Below are 12732 nucleotides of genomic sequence, written 5' to 3' on the forward strand. Positions count from 1 at the left end.
AAGAAAACACCAATTTTTAAAGGATGAAGAGACAAATAGTCAAGACTTAATAAATGAAACTTACTAGAATGTTATTTTAATATTTCAAAAATATCAAAAAACTGACAAGATTCACTAAGCTCTCATTTTGTATTTATTCCCTGTTATCTTTTCATGGTCCATCAACCACTGACTTAAAATTATTTAGTTCCCAATCTGTCAGCCACAACAGCTTTTATCGTAGCTATTTAACTTATAATGAAACTTAAATGTTGAAAACATAGTTAGAAATATGACAGACTATCCCAGTTACTGATGAATCAACATGTTGCCTAAGAAAATCTACTCTGAATTCAAGGGTAAATTATCCCCTGACCAACTCATGCATACACTGTCTCTTTTAGCATATTCAGGCTGACAAGGGTTACTGTATTCACTTGAAGCTAGGGCTATCCCCCAAAGCTCAGGTCACACTGGATAGTTTAACCTTTGGAAGCTGGGAACTGAATAACTAGGTTAGTCTTAATTGTCCTAATGGTCTGGCTGTAATTGCTTAGTAATTAAATATCGTTAAGTTTAAGTCCCCAACATTCTTTAGGAATTGCTTATTCAATTAGTCAACAACAGCTCCTCCCCCTTTACTGTGAGTTGTTATGAAGCTGAAAATATAGTATTGGTCAGGATGCATTTGAGGACGTGGAACATAAGTGTTAACCTCATGTTGGTTGATGTCACTGGTGCAATTTCTGAAACTTCTTCTGTGATGCCTGCTTCTACAACCACCACAGCAGCACAGTTACCACTGTTAGCTGTAAATCCTACGACAAAAAGGCCAAAGGTATCGTGTAGTTATAATTCCACAACCACATTAAAAATAATTTCAAGACTAGAGGTTTAGCTCAGTTTTCACATGCTTGGTTCTCAGGAACAAAGCTTTTAGTTTGATCCCAGAATATGAAGCAGTCAATGAAACAAACAAATTACCAACATAAAGGGGGAAACACTTCACTATTTTCCCAAATTAGACCAAAAATATCCCTTCATTTTCTACCTTAAAATTTAGGGAAATGATAAAATATTTGGACAGGACAACAATCTGAGGTAACCTATTTTGAAGAAGGAATCATGAAAACATACATACATGTAACATTTTACAGACTAAGCATGTATATATGCAGTAGCAAAATAAACAAACACTGTGGATCTGAAAGAAGCAATAAGGAGCACATAGGAGTGTTTTTAGCAAGGAAAGGGGAGGGGGAAATATCATTATAGCATAATCTCAAAAAGAAAAATAAAGTGTACAACCACTGCTGTCTTCGAGAGAAGAAAATAGCTTTATTTTGAAGAAGGAAAATACAGTGCTTTTTAAATGTGAGCCACAATTACAGTGTAAGCATGGTGAGTGGGTATCATTGGCTTTGGGTTAATTAGTGTTCAGCGAGATAGGGAAAGTAGATGTGCACTGCAAGATGCCCATTTATCTACGGTACTTGTACAAAAAGTGAGAGTCCCAAATTCCATGAGTTTGTCAGGAAATAGGTGAAAGTATAGGGACACACACACACACACACACACACACACACACACACACACACACAGCTGTCCAATGCTTCTTATACTTCACTTGAGGATTTTATGCACTGCTAATTTATTCATTGAGTTCTGTCCTAAATGCTTCAGTGGAATAAGACTGCTTTCCTCAAGGGCAGGGAAAATGCCGCAGGGTTTTCAAATCAGAACTTGTGTTAATATTCCTAAGAGCAAAGGCTTGTCTGCCGAGACAGTGAGATTAACTCTGCATGTTCGGCTGTCCCTCACCTGTTTTTTGGGCATTAACACAAAATGTGTTTTGTTGACTCATGATGTGCCATATTAGTTAAATTAAACATCAAACATCTGTCTCATTTTAGGATTCCAACATGAGCATGTTGGCAGTCTCGGTAAAACTTGAGCTATTAAAGGCCCTCAATCAGTCAGAAGGATGGAAAGGCTGTAATGGCAAGCTCAGCAAGCAATTACATCAAAGGATTTAAAATCTATTTCAGTAATGCCTTCTGGATAATGACATTGATCTCCGCACTACCCTGCAGATTCCCTGGCTTGCTGAGCTGGGTTCTGCAGTACCGATGGTTGGAAAGTCACCATTCACCACTACTTTTTATGTGGACATAGTTCAGTTCTCCTGAATCCACCTACACAGCTATTTCTATAAAGCTAATAGACCTTTATCCATCAAGTCAAATTTCACGCTATGTAAACGAGCCTTTCTTTGTTCTATTCTGTCCCTCCAACTTTGACAATATGGTCCAAGCAATGAGGTGACAGTACTACCTTTTACGTTCAGACTTCTTCTTTTACCCTAAAGAAAATCATATGCATAGGTATATTAACCAGCCAATTTGTGCTCTTAACTTTCTCTTTGTATTTTAATGCTCACTCAATTTGCTTAGCATTAAGGCATGATACAGCTCAGTGAAATTATTGCAGATGAAGTTGTCTTGAATTAAAGAAAATTTAAATGTAAACCTCTCTCATCCCTCCTTGCTATTTCAGGTTTTAAGTTTTCAAGGAGGAGGAGGATTCCTCCAGGAATACTGTGCATTACCTGTAGGTTATGTAAATGGGTTTTAATGCTGGCTACACTTTCTTTAAGTAATTGTTGTATCACAAGAGCATAGCATATGTGCAGTTAATTTTATGCTTAAATCTGTTTTCAAACTTATGTCTAGTTTCTGAAATTTATTCATGTTTCCTATTTCAATAGAAGTAAAGAATTAAAATTGAATTTCACATAGAGACCACATATATTTACTGCCACATGAATAGATCATGAATATGAAATCACTCGGTCATGTATTTTTAATTTATTTAACTTCACTTCTAGAACCTACTGCACATCATAATCTCCAGTTTGCCTTTGCACAGCGGTGAAATAAAGCTGTATTATAGGATTTCTGTATATCATATGTACTAATGTCTGTCCATCAGAGACACAATAAACACAATCTAAGTACCATGTCCTTGTCGGTTGCTTGCTCAATCTCGCCACATTTTACAGACAGATAGTTTGAGACATTTCCGAAATAACATTTCCATTTCCCATCTTCAATATACTATAACCTCAACTTCAGCTTCCAGGGTAATATTGATGTAGGTCCACTGCCCCCCTAATCCCACAGGGATGGAGTTCACATGTAGCAATTGAATGTACTGAGGCAATGTCCATAGTCATCCATTCCAGTGTGCTGGACCACATCGTGAGCTGTGAGTGAACTCAAACTTTTAGTCTTCTGTCTATAAATAGGTTAATAACCGAGTCACAATCGTGTCCTGTGTGAGGCAGCAGAGCGACTGGTTAGAACTAAATAACTATACTGTACACATTGTGTGAAAGCCAGACATCAGTCGGCCTTCATACAATGATAAAACTTTGTGTTTCTTAGGAGCAATAATAACAACATTCAGGGGACTGAAGATATGACTCCCATGAACAACAGGGACCACAAAAGAATGCAGCCTTCACTCTAAACTCAAGACACGTGGGGCTATTTAGGGATAACTGACATGTTCTGTATTTTAGGGGGTATGCAATATAATCATTCTTTTTTTAGCAAGTATGTGGATTTAGCAAGTATCTGGGTGTATCCATATGTATTTGCAAGTGTGCATTATTAGTGTATTTTTATGTGGAGACCAGAAAACTGCTTTGCTTGTCATTCTGAGAAATGGTGCCTACCTCCTTTTGAGACATGGTCACACAACATCCTGTATTTTATCAATTAGATTAGACTGGCTGGCCACTGAGCCAAATTATCTCTCTATTTGTCTCAACTTTTGTAGTATAGGGATTACAGACTGGCTGTGCATTTAACCAAAATTATCCTCCTGTTTGTCTCAAATCCTGTAACATATGAGTTACAAGCCTGTTCTACCATGTCCAGTTCATTAATTAATTAATTAATTAATTAAGTGATTAGTCAATCACAAGGGTTTCAGTTCAGGGATGGAATTCAGGCCCTTATGCTTGTGATGCTAATAACTGAGTTATGTCCCCAGGCCCAGCATAGTGTTTTGCCATACAAAAACAGATTATGGGTGTATAATAAATTAACGTACACAGAATATTTTATTTTTGGTAAGTGTTAAAAAAGTACCTAAAATCTATGCTTGGCAAATTATCAATATACAATGCAATATTATTACGTATACTTCTCCTGCTGAACACTAGGTCTCTAGAATTATTCATTCTAGGGGGAATAATCAGAGCTATTGGCTAAGGGTAGCATAAAGAGGAGTGGAAGGTGAGGTATAAGGAAAAGTCACTTAAATCAGGTTGCTTCTTCAGGTTTGTCGCTCCCCTGACTGTGAGCTTCTCCAGTCTTGCTGTGCTCAAGTCATCCCTGCCTTAGGAATCTCCATTGCTTGCTGTCGTGAGTCAATGTCCAGACCATGCTCCTTGCAGTTCCAGTACTTTAAGTGATCCCAGTTTGGAGTGATAAGCATATTAATATGGCAGATGCTGTAACAGCACAAATATTTAAGAAATCTGCCTCTTCTCACTAAGGGCATGGAGGATAAAAGTGTCTGCTACTTGTAGGTCAAAGTAAATAATTAAAAATATGATATTCAGTCCAACCCATCTGTAGATCAGTAAAAGGGTGCAAAATATTGGCAATGATAAACAAATATATACCAAACAAACACAAGCTACTTGCTAGGTCTGCTTTCTAATTTCTCAAAGTTAAGATTAGAATCCATCAGGCACATTGCATGCACAACTAAAGGCTCACAGGGAAGAAAGTACTAATACTAAAGGGCTGTGGTAGCCAAAATCAAACCCGTTGGAAGTTAAACTGGTTCATAGAAAGCTAACTGCTGACATAGTTTCAATTAGTATATATTGTAGATTGCATAATGCTATTTCAGGCATGAGCTATAAAAAATTACTGAGCTGAAAATAATGAAGGACAATTTGAATAATGGTAACATCACCGTTTTCCATCTAATATTTATACCATATTTGCCATGCTGCATTCATCCTCATTGCCATTAAAGTGCAGCAGGAGCAGGGGATGGCTTTAGTGCTTTTCTGTGATATATCTTCTCTGTCATTTGAAGAAAGAAAGTACCATTTCAGTGATGGAATTAGAATTCTGGCTCTCTACTAAGGAGAGAAATGTGTGTGTTCAATCTAATGGTGCTGAAATGCTAAAGAATAGCCATTGAGCTTCCATTCTTTGCTGAGTTTTTTTTTTTTATTAACACCAGAGAGTTATGAAGTGATATTCCCAAATGCGGAAAAGATTTTTTCAAACCAAGGATCTTTTCACTTTAACTCTTTCATGTAACTGTCAGAACATATTCAATAGCAATAATTTATACTTTGATCAAAATATAATGCCAAAGAAAAATATTTTGACTTTGGAAATTGATATATTTTCAATTATTATTATTTATATAATATGAGCTAATAATTTATGGATGAAATATGTACTTAAGAGCAACACAGTTTTACTATATTGTATATATTCTTATTGATTATCATAGTTATTATTGTCTGGCTTTCCCAAATTATTAACCCCCTAAAATTTTTATTTAGGGATATCTCTCTTTGTGCTCTGTAAAATTTCCTTATACTGAAAAGTTTTACTTATTGTCATTATTAATAGGATCTAGAATAATACATAGTAGTACATGGACAATATAAAGAAGACACATTAAAGGGAAAATAACATTTTCCTGGGATATGGAATAGGAATATATTCATTCAGTTATTTAAAAACAATGAATAAGTATTTAGATGGTAACAGCAAGTGTTTGAATATTAAATGTACCATCATGTATCTCCTTTTTCTTTCTAGGTATAGGATATTTTGGATAATACCAATATTCTCAAGTAGGAAGAAAGGTTAGCATGACTCAGCTTTCTATTATTAATGCAGTGATATAATTTGTTGAAGTTGTGATCTATTGAGTATTGCATTTATGTTACATGCTGAGAGTTTTCTCATGTAAATTTGATATTAGTATAAAAAGAATGCTTAATGGCATTTTAAAACATTATTTTAATATATATTTTATGTACATAGTAATGGATTTATTAAAGACCCTTTTCAATTCAAGTCTTTCACTTTAGTCTTATCAACTTCCCTGTACCCTTGAAATATGACCTTTCACTTTAGTCATATCTTTCCTTCCCTTAGGATTGTTTTCTTTCTGTCTGTCTGTCTGTCTGTCTGTGTATCATCTACCTTCTCACTTATCATTTTTCTGTCTATTGAAATAACAACATATATTGACATAAAAGGAAAAAAATTATTGTATGAGAGAGATACAGGTCTACAGGGTAAGAAGAAACTGCACAGTGTATGCGGGCATCTATCTATACAGCGTGTAGAATCCACATAAAAAAGAAAAAATGTACTATTGACTCTTTTGTCTAATTTCACTTAATATAGTTGTCACAAATTCCATCAATTTTTTATCATTCTTTATGCCTGAGTAAGACTCCATTGTATAGAAATACCACATTTTCTTTATCTATTTATCTTCTGATGGACACAGAGGTTGTTTGCACATTTTGGCTATTGGTATATTGCTGTAAGAAAAATGGTCACCTCTCTTAAGAGTTAATTGGGAGTATAACCAAACAGGAGTAATACACTTAGTGATCGATAAGTCTATGTCTACTTATGTAGTTATTTTTGCTTGCTTGTTTGTTTGTTTTAAGAATCTCTATTCTTGTTTTTAGAGAGGTCATTATGGTCACATAGCAGGGTCTAATGGTTCCTTTCTCCTCACAATCTAAGAATTTTGTTATTATGTTAATGCTATCCATACTGAGTGGGGTGGGATGAAATATCAATATAGTTATAATTTGTGTTTCCCCATTACCTGACAATGTTAAACATTTATTTTCTTCCTGTGGAAAAGGATACTTCACCTTCCTCTACAGCCCACTTATTTCAGTTTTCTTCCTTTTAGTTTTTTATTGTGGGTTAAAATATAATGTTTTGTTTATTTTTGCTCGAACTGCTTTACCTTTGACCACAAATAATTCCCTCAAGGAGACTCATTTGTTCCTTTGACAAATCCCCATCAGTATTGATTAATTTAAACCTATTGAAGCATTTGCTTAGGTACAGATCCTCAAACAGAGATATTACAGAGTAATCGTCAATGTAGGGACATCATCTCTTCCTGTGGTCCCTTCTATTACAGAAAGGCATCTAGAGATGAGTATATGGGTGAAGATGTGCTCATTCCTATAGGCAGGGTACTGTTTCCTAAGCATAGGTTCTTCTCTAAGCATAGGTAACCACAAATTTATATAACCACAACTATATTTATATATTCATCTGATTATGTATATAGTAATTAACCTGACCTCCCAGTGATTTCCTCTGAATTCTATACCATAAAAGTTCTTTAGCCTATTGCATACATTGGTGATACTTTCGTTGATTTTTTTGAAATTTATTGGATGTTTTCTTTGGGTCAGAGTTATTTTGTAGTTTATGAGAATTTCATCTCATCTTATATTGTATCTCTGTGTAGAGATTTTTATTGTTTTAAAACTGTTTCATACATTTGGGGCTGTTTGGAGAGCTTAATTTCTATGTAATATGTCTAGTCTTCCCTTTTATTTTATTATCTGACACTGATGCAGCGTGGTGAAATGCTATTACATGTACTATAGTGCTAGGTATGGCATGCAAGGCCACACTTAAGGTAAACTGGATTTTTAATGTCATCTTTCTTCTACAAAGGTAAATCGATTTTATAGTTATCCTGAACATGATGAGCTCAATGACATTTAACTCCTTTTATCTGTATGAGAAATCTTCAGTTGGGTAAATTGTAAATTCTTGTTCATCATTGGGATATTAAAAACATTTTATGTAGAAAACATTATCATGATTCCTTTTCCCTATTACTTAGTTCATATACTGAGCACAACTTGTACTCATTCTCTGTTCATAATTCAATTGTTTGTAGTCCCTTGATATCAGGATAGTTGATGCTTCTAAAAGATGGGACCTCTCCACTTGTATTCACTGCTAAATCCCTTGCCTGCTGGCCTCAAGTGTAGTCATCTTACCTGTGGTGATAAGCACTTTCACATTTGGAGATTTAATATTGTTCTTTATGTAGTTCTAATTGACTATTTTGACTTAATAAGAGTGAGTATTTCTTAATAATTTAAATGTTTTGTATGGTTTCTAATATTTCTGTCCTGACTTAATCCTTTTGACAACTGTTCCGATATTAAAGATTTGTTACATCTTTCTGCTGTTGTCATTTCTTCATACTCTTTTTATGAAAATTTACTGTATGTTTCTAATAAAAGTTTTCTTTAATTTTGCTTTTATGGGCTATGAGACATATTGAAATGGTGAACCATTTAAAGGTTCATAGCTAGAGTCTCTTAAAATATCATCTGAGTTCACTTTCAGTAAAGTTGAAAATTTGTACTGCCATACAAACAAATATGCAACTCTCAGCCTTTATAATTACTATTATATGCTGATAAAATGTATTCTTATATATTTATAATTACTATTATACACTGATAAAATGTATTCTTATCTATTTATATTTTGGGCTTTTTCAAGACTGAATAGGTGTTTTATTCAGAAAAAACTCTAAAAACTGATCCTGATAAATTTAATTATATTTCTCTGCAGTACTGTGGTAACCAAAAGTACTGGACATGTATATTTATTTCTATGTATTATTTTCTGTGAGGAACATGTGCTACCTTCAGAAATTAAATATCTGTGAAACTCTGATTTTCTTTTATTTTAATGCTTTTAATCAAAATTTAAGATTTCATACATGTAAATCACTGTACTATAATCAGAATTTACCAGTACCATTCTCCCCTTTACCCAAAATTCCTCTGTCTGCACCCAGCAGTCTCTATACTACATATAAGCCCATATCTGTATTTTATAGCATGTACATATTTACAGTTGTATGTATCTAAATCTAGTTTTGATATCTGACAGAATACATAAAATGTATTGTATTTCTTTCCCCATTTACTTCTCTTACTTGATTCTATACATTAGATCCTGATCTCTCCTTTTCTCCTTTATATCATTGGTACTTACATGTACACATATGTATATACATATATATGAAGGAAAATATATATTATATTTTAAATATACTAAAAGCTGTAGAGATGGCTCAGTTAAGAACACTTATTATATTGAATTATATATATTGAACAATTATTATAGTGAATCAATAAGGACCTGCATTCAATTTCTAGCACCTACATAGCTGTTCACAACCACGTGTAACTTCAGCTCCAGGGACTAGAACATCTTCTGGCCTCTGGTAGCAGGTACACAGACAACTATGTAGGCATAACATCTCATTACGTAAAATAAAATAATAGACAAAAATATCTCCAACCTAGATACTGCATAACACAAAACATACATCATACTTGTCTTAAGTTCTATCTAATTGAACATAATGATTTCCAGTTCTATTTATTTTACCATAGACTGATTAATTTTATTTTTCTCTACATCTGAATGGAAATCCATTTATATATACCACACTTTATTACTCTAGATTTCTGTTGATGGGCATCTGCACTGTTACTGTGTCTTGAGTGCTGTGAATATAAAAATAAATGTGCAAATATGTCTGTAGTAGTGTGATCTGGATTCCTTTGGAAAAAATATATATATTTATATATGGCACATCTGGATTATACAGTAGTAGTTCTAGTTTTAGATTTTTTTTTTTTGCTATTTTGTACATTTTTTTAATTTTTAAATACTAAGGTCAAAAGGAACATGGGGAAGAGTTTGTTTTAGTTTACAGCTTGCATTTGCATTTACACTACAGCTCCATCATTGAGGGGGTCCCGAGCAGAGGCTTAAGTTAGTAATTGAAACAGAGACCATGGAGGAACACCAATTGATGGCTTGCTTTCTGTGACTTGTCAACTTGCCTTTTTACACAATCTAGGACTACTTGTCCAGGTATAGTACCATGTACAGTGATCTGGACTCTCAACATAATCAAACAAGAAAAAAAACCACACAGACACGCTCGTGGTTTGATGTGATGGAGACCATTACTGTACTGGGGTTTCTTAGGTGACACTACTATGTTAAGTTAATAACAAACAATCAGAACAAAGTTTATTCTTATCACCAGCAGTACAGAAGAGCACCCTTTCACCCACATCCTCATAAACATTCACTGCTATTAGTCTTCTTCCTCATGACAATTCTTATTTGAATGAGACAAAACCCAAATATGCTTATAATTCACAAGTCCTTGAGAAATAAGAGTATGAAAAAAATTTACACATTTTAACTAATAATGTATATTCATTGTTCTTAGAACTGTTTAATTCATTTGTCTGTTAACTGGTAGAATAATTTGGTTTTTCAGTGCATAGCTTACTGAGCTCTTTACAGTTTTGATTATTAATCTCTATCATACAGAGTTTCAGAAACTTCCTCCCATCCTGTAGGATGCCTCAATTCAAATAACTTCTTCCTTCGCTTTGAAGAACTTGGTTATTTTATGAAATCTTGACTTCTGATTTACTGAGTACTTTTCTGATAACTTGGCGTTGTTTGAATACATTCATTCCTGCTTCTATTGTTTAAGGGTCATTCTTTCTGCTCTCCCCAGCAATCCCAGTTTCAGCTAATGCATTAACTTCTTTAATCCATGTTGAACTTTAATCCATGTATATAGATGTCCTCGTTTTATCTTTTTTGTTATGGTAAAATACCCCTGAAAGCGTCAACTTGGGAAGAAGGGGTTTATTTTTTACCTTATATTCCAGGTTATAACCCATCAGTGTGGGGTAGCCAAAGAAGCAGGAGCTTGACACAGCCGGTCAGGTTATATGACTTTCAGAGCCAAGAGCAAATTGAAATGAATGCATGTATGTTCATTTGCTTGCTTGCTTGTGCTCAGAGAGCTCTATATTTACAAGTTCCAGGACTCCGTGTAACCCACAGTGGCCTGGATCATTCTACATTAATTAAAAATCAAGAAAATACTCCACACAATGCCCTAAGACCAATCTGAACCAAACAATCCCTCCTTGATGTACTAAGACTTTTAGGATTGCACTGAATAAGAGGAGAGATTATCAGTCTTCTCATTCCTGATATGAGAGGCAATTGCTTTCAGTTTTCCACCAAGGGTATGTTGTATACAGCCTTCATTATATAAAGAAATAATCCCTCCATTCCTAGCTTTGTCCTGGAATTCTATTTAGAAGGTTATTAACCCTTTCAATGGCTGTTTCTGTAACTATTGAAGTAATCATGTGGTAACCATGAGCTAATCAATCACATAACATAATTGTGTTCTCATATCTGTAATGTGTTACATATGTTGATTTTTATATGTTGTCCTGTCCTAAATTTCTGCTATGAAATCAACTTTTCCATAGTGTGTGATCTTTTTAATGTGCTATTAAATTCACTGCATTTTCTTAAAATTGCATACATGTTTTGATTTTCATTTCCCTGATGACTAAGGATATTGAACATTTCATTAGGTGCTTCTCAGCCATTCAGAACTCCTCAGTTGAGAATTCTTTGTTTAGCTCTGTATCCCATTTTTTAATAGGATTATTTGATTCTCTGGAGTCTAACTTCTTGAGTTCTTTGTAGATTAGCTCTCTATTAGATGTAGGATTGGTAAAAACTTTTTCCCAATCTGTTGGTTGCCTTTTTGTCCTATTGACATTGCCTTTCACCTTACAGAAGCTTTGCAATTTTATGATGTCCCATTTGTCGAGTCTTGATCTTAGAGCACAAGCCATTGGTTTAAGAAACATTCGCCTGTGCTTATGTGTTCGAGGTTCTTCCCCACATTCTCTTCTATTAGTTTCGGTGTATCTGGTTTTGGTATTCAGTGAAGGTCTTTGATCCACTTGGACTAGAGCTTTATATAAGGTGATAAGAGTGGATTGATTTGCTTTCTTCTACATGCCGACTGCCAATTGAACCAGCACCATTTTGTTGAAAATGGTATCATTTTCCCACTGGATGGTTTTAGCTCCTTTGTCAAAGATCAAGTGACCATAGGTGTGTGGGTTCATGTCTGGGTCTCCAATTCTATTTCATTGATCTACCTGGATGTCTCTCTGTACCAATACCATACTATTTTTTTTTTATCAGTATTGCTCTGGAATACAGCTTGAGGTCAGAGATTGTGATTCCCCCAGAAGTTCCTTTATTGTTGAGGATAGTTTTTGCAGGATGGGATTTTTTTTATTCCAGATGGATTTGCAAATTGCTCTTTCTAACTCTATGAAGAATTTTGATGGGGTTTGCATGGAATCTGTAGATTGTTTTTGGCAAAATGGTCATTTTTACTATATTAATCGTGCCAATTCATGAGCATAGGAGGTCTTTACATCTTCTGAGATCTTCCTTCAATTTCTTTCTTCAGAGACTTGAATTTCTAGTCATACAGCTATTTCACTTGCTTGGTTAGAGTCACACCATGGTATTTTATATTATTTGTGACTTTTGTGAAGGGTGTTGTTTCCCTAATTTCTTTCTCAGACTGTTTATCCTTTGAATAGAGGAAGGCTACTGATTTGTCTAAGTTAATTTTATATCCAGGCACTTTGCTGAAGTTGTTTATCAGCTTTCAGAGTGCTCTGTTGGAATTTTTGGGGTTATTTAAGTATACCATAATATCATCTGCACATAGTGATATTTTGACTTCTCCCTTCCCAATTTG

This window comes from Rattus rattus, chromosome 3 (genome assembly GCF_011064425.1).
Source record: "Rattus rattus isolate New Zealand chromosome 3, Rrattus_CSIRO_v1, whole genome shotgun sequence".
Lineage (NCBI taxonomy): Eukaryota > Metazoa > Chordata > Mammalia > Rodentia > Muridae > Rattus > Rattus rattus.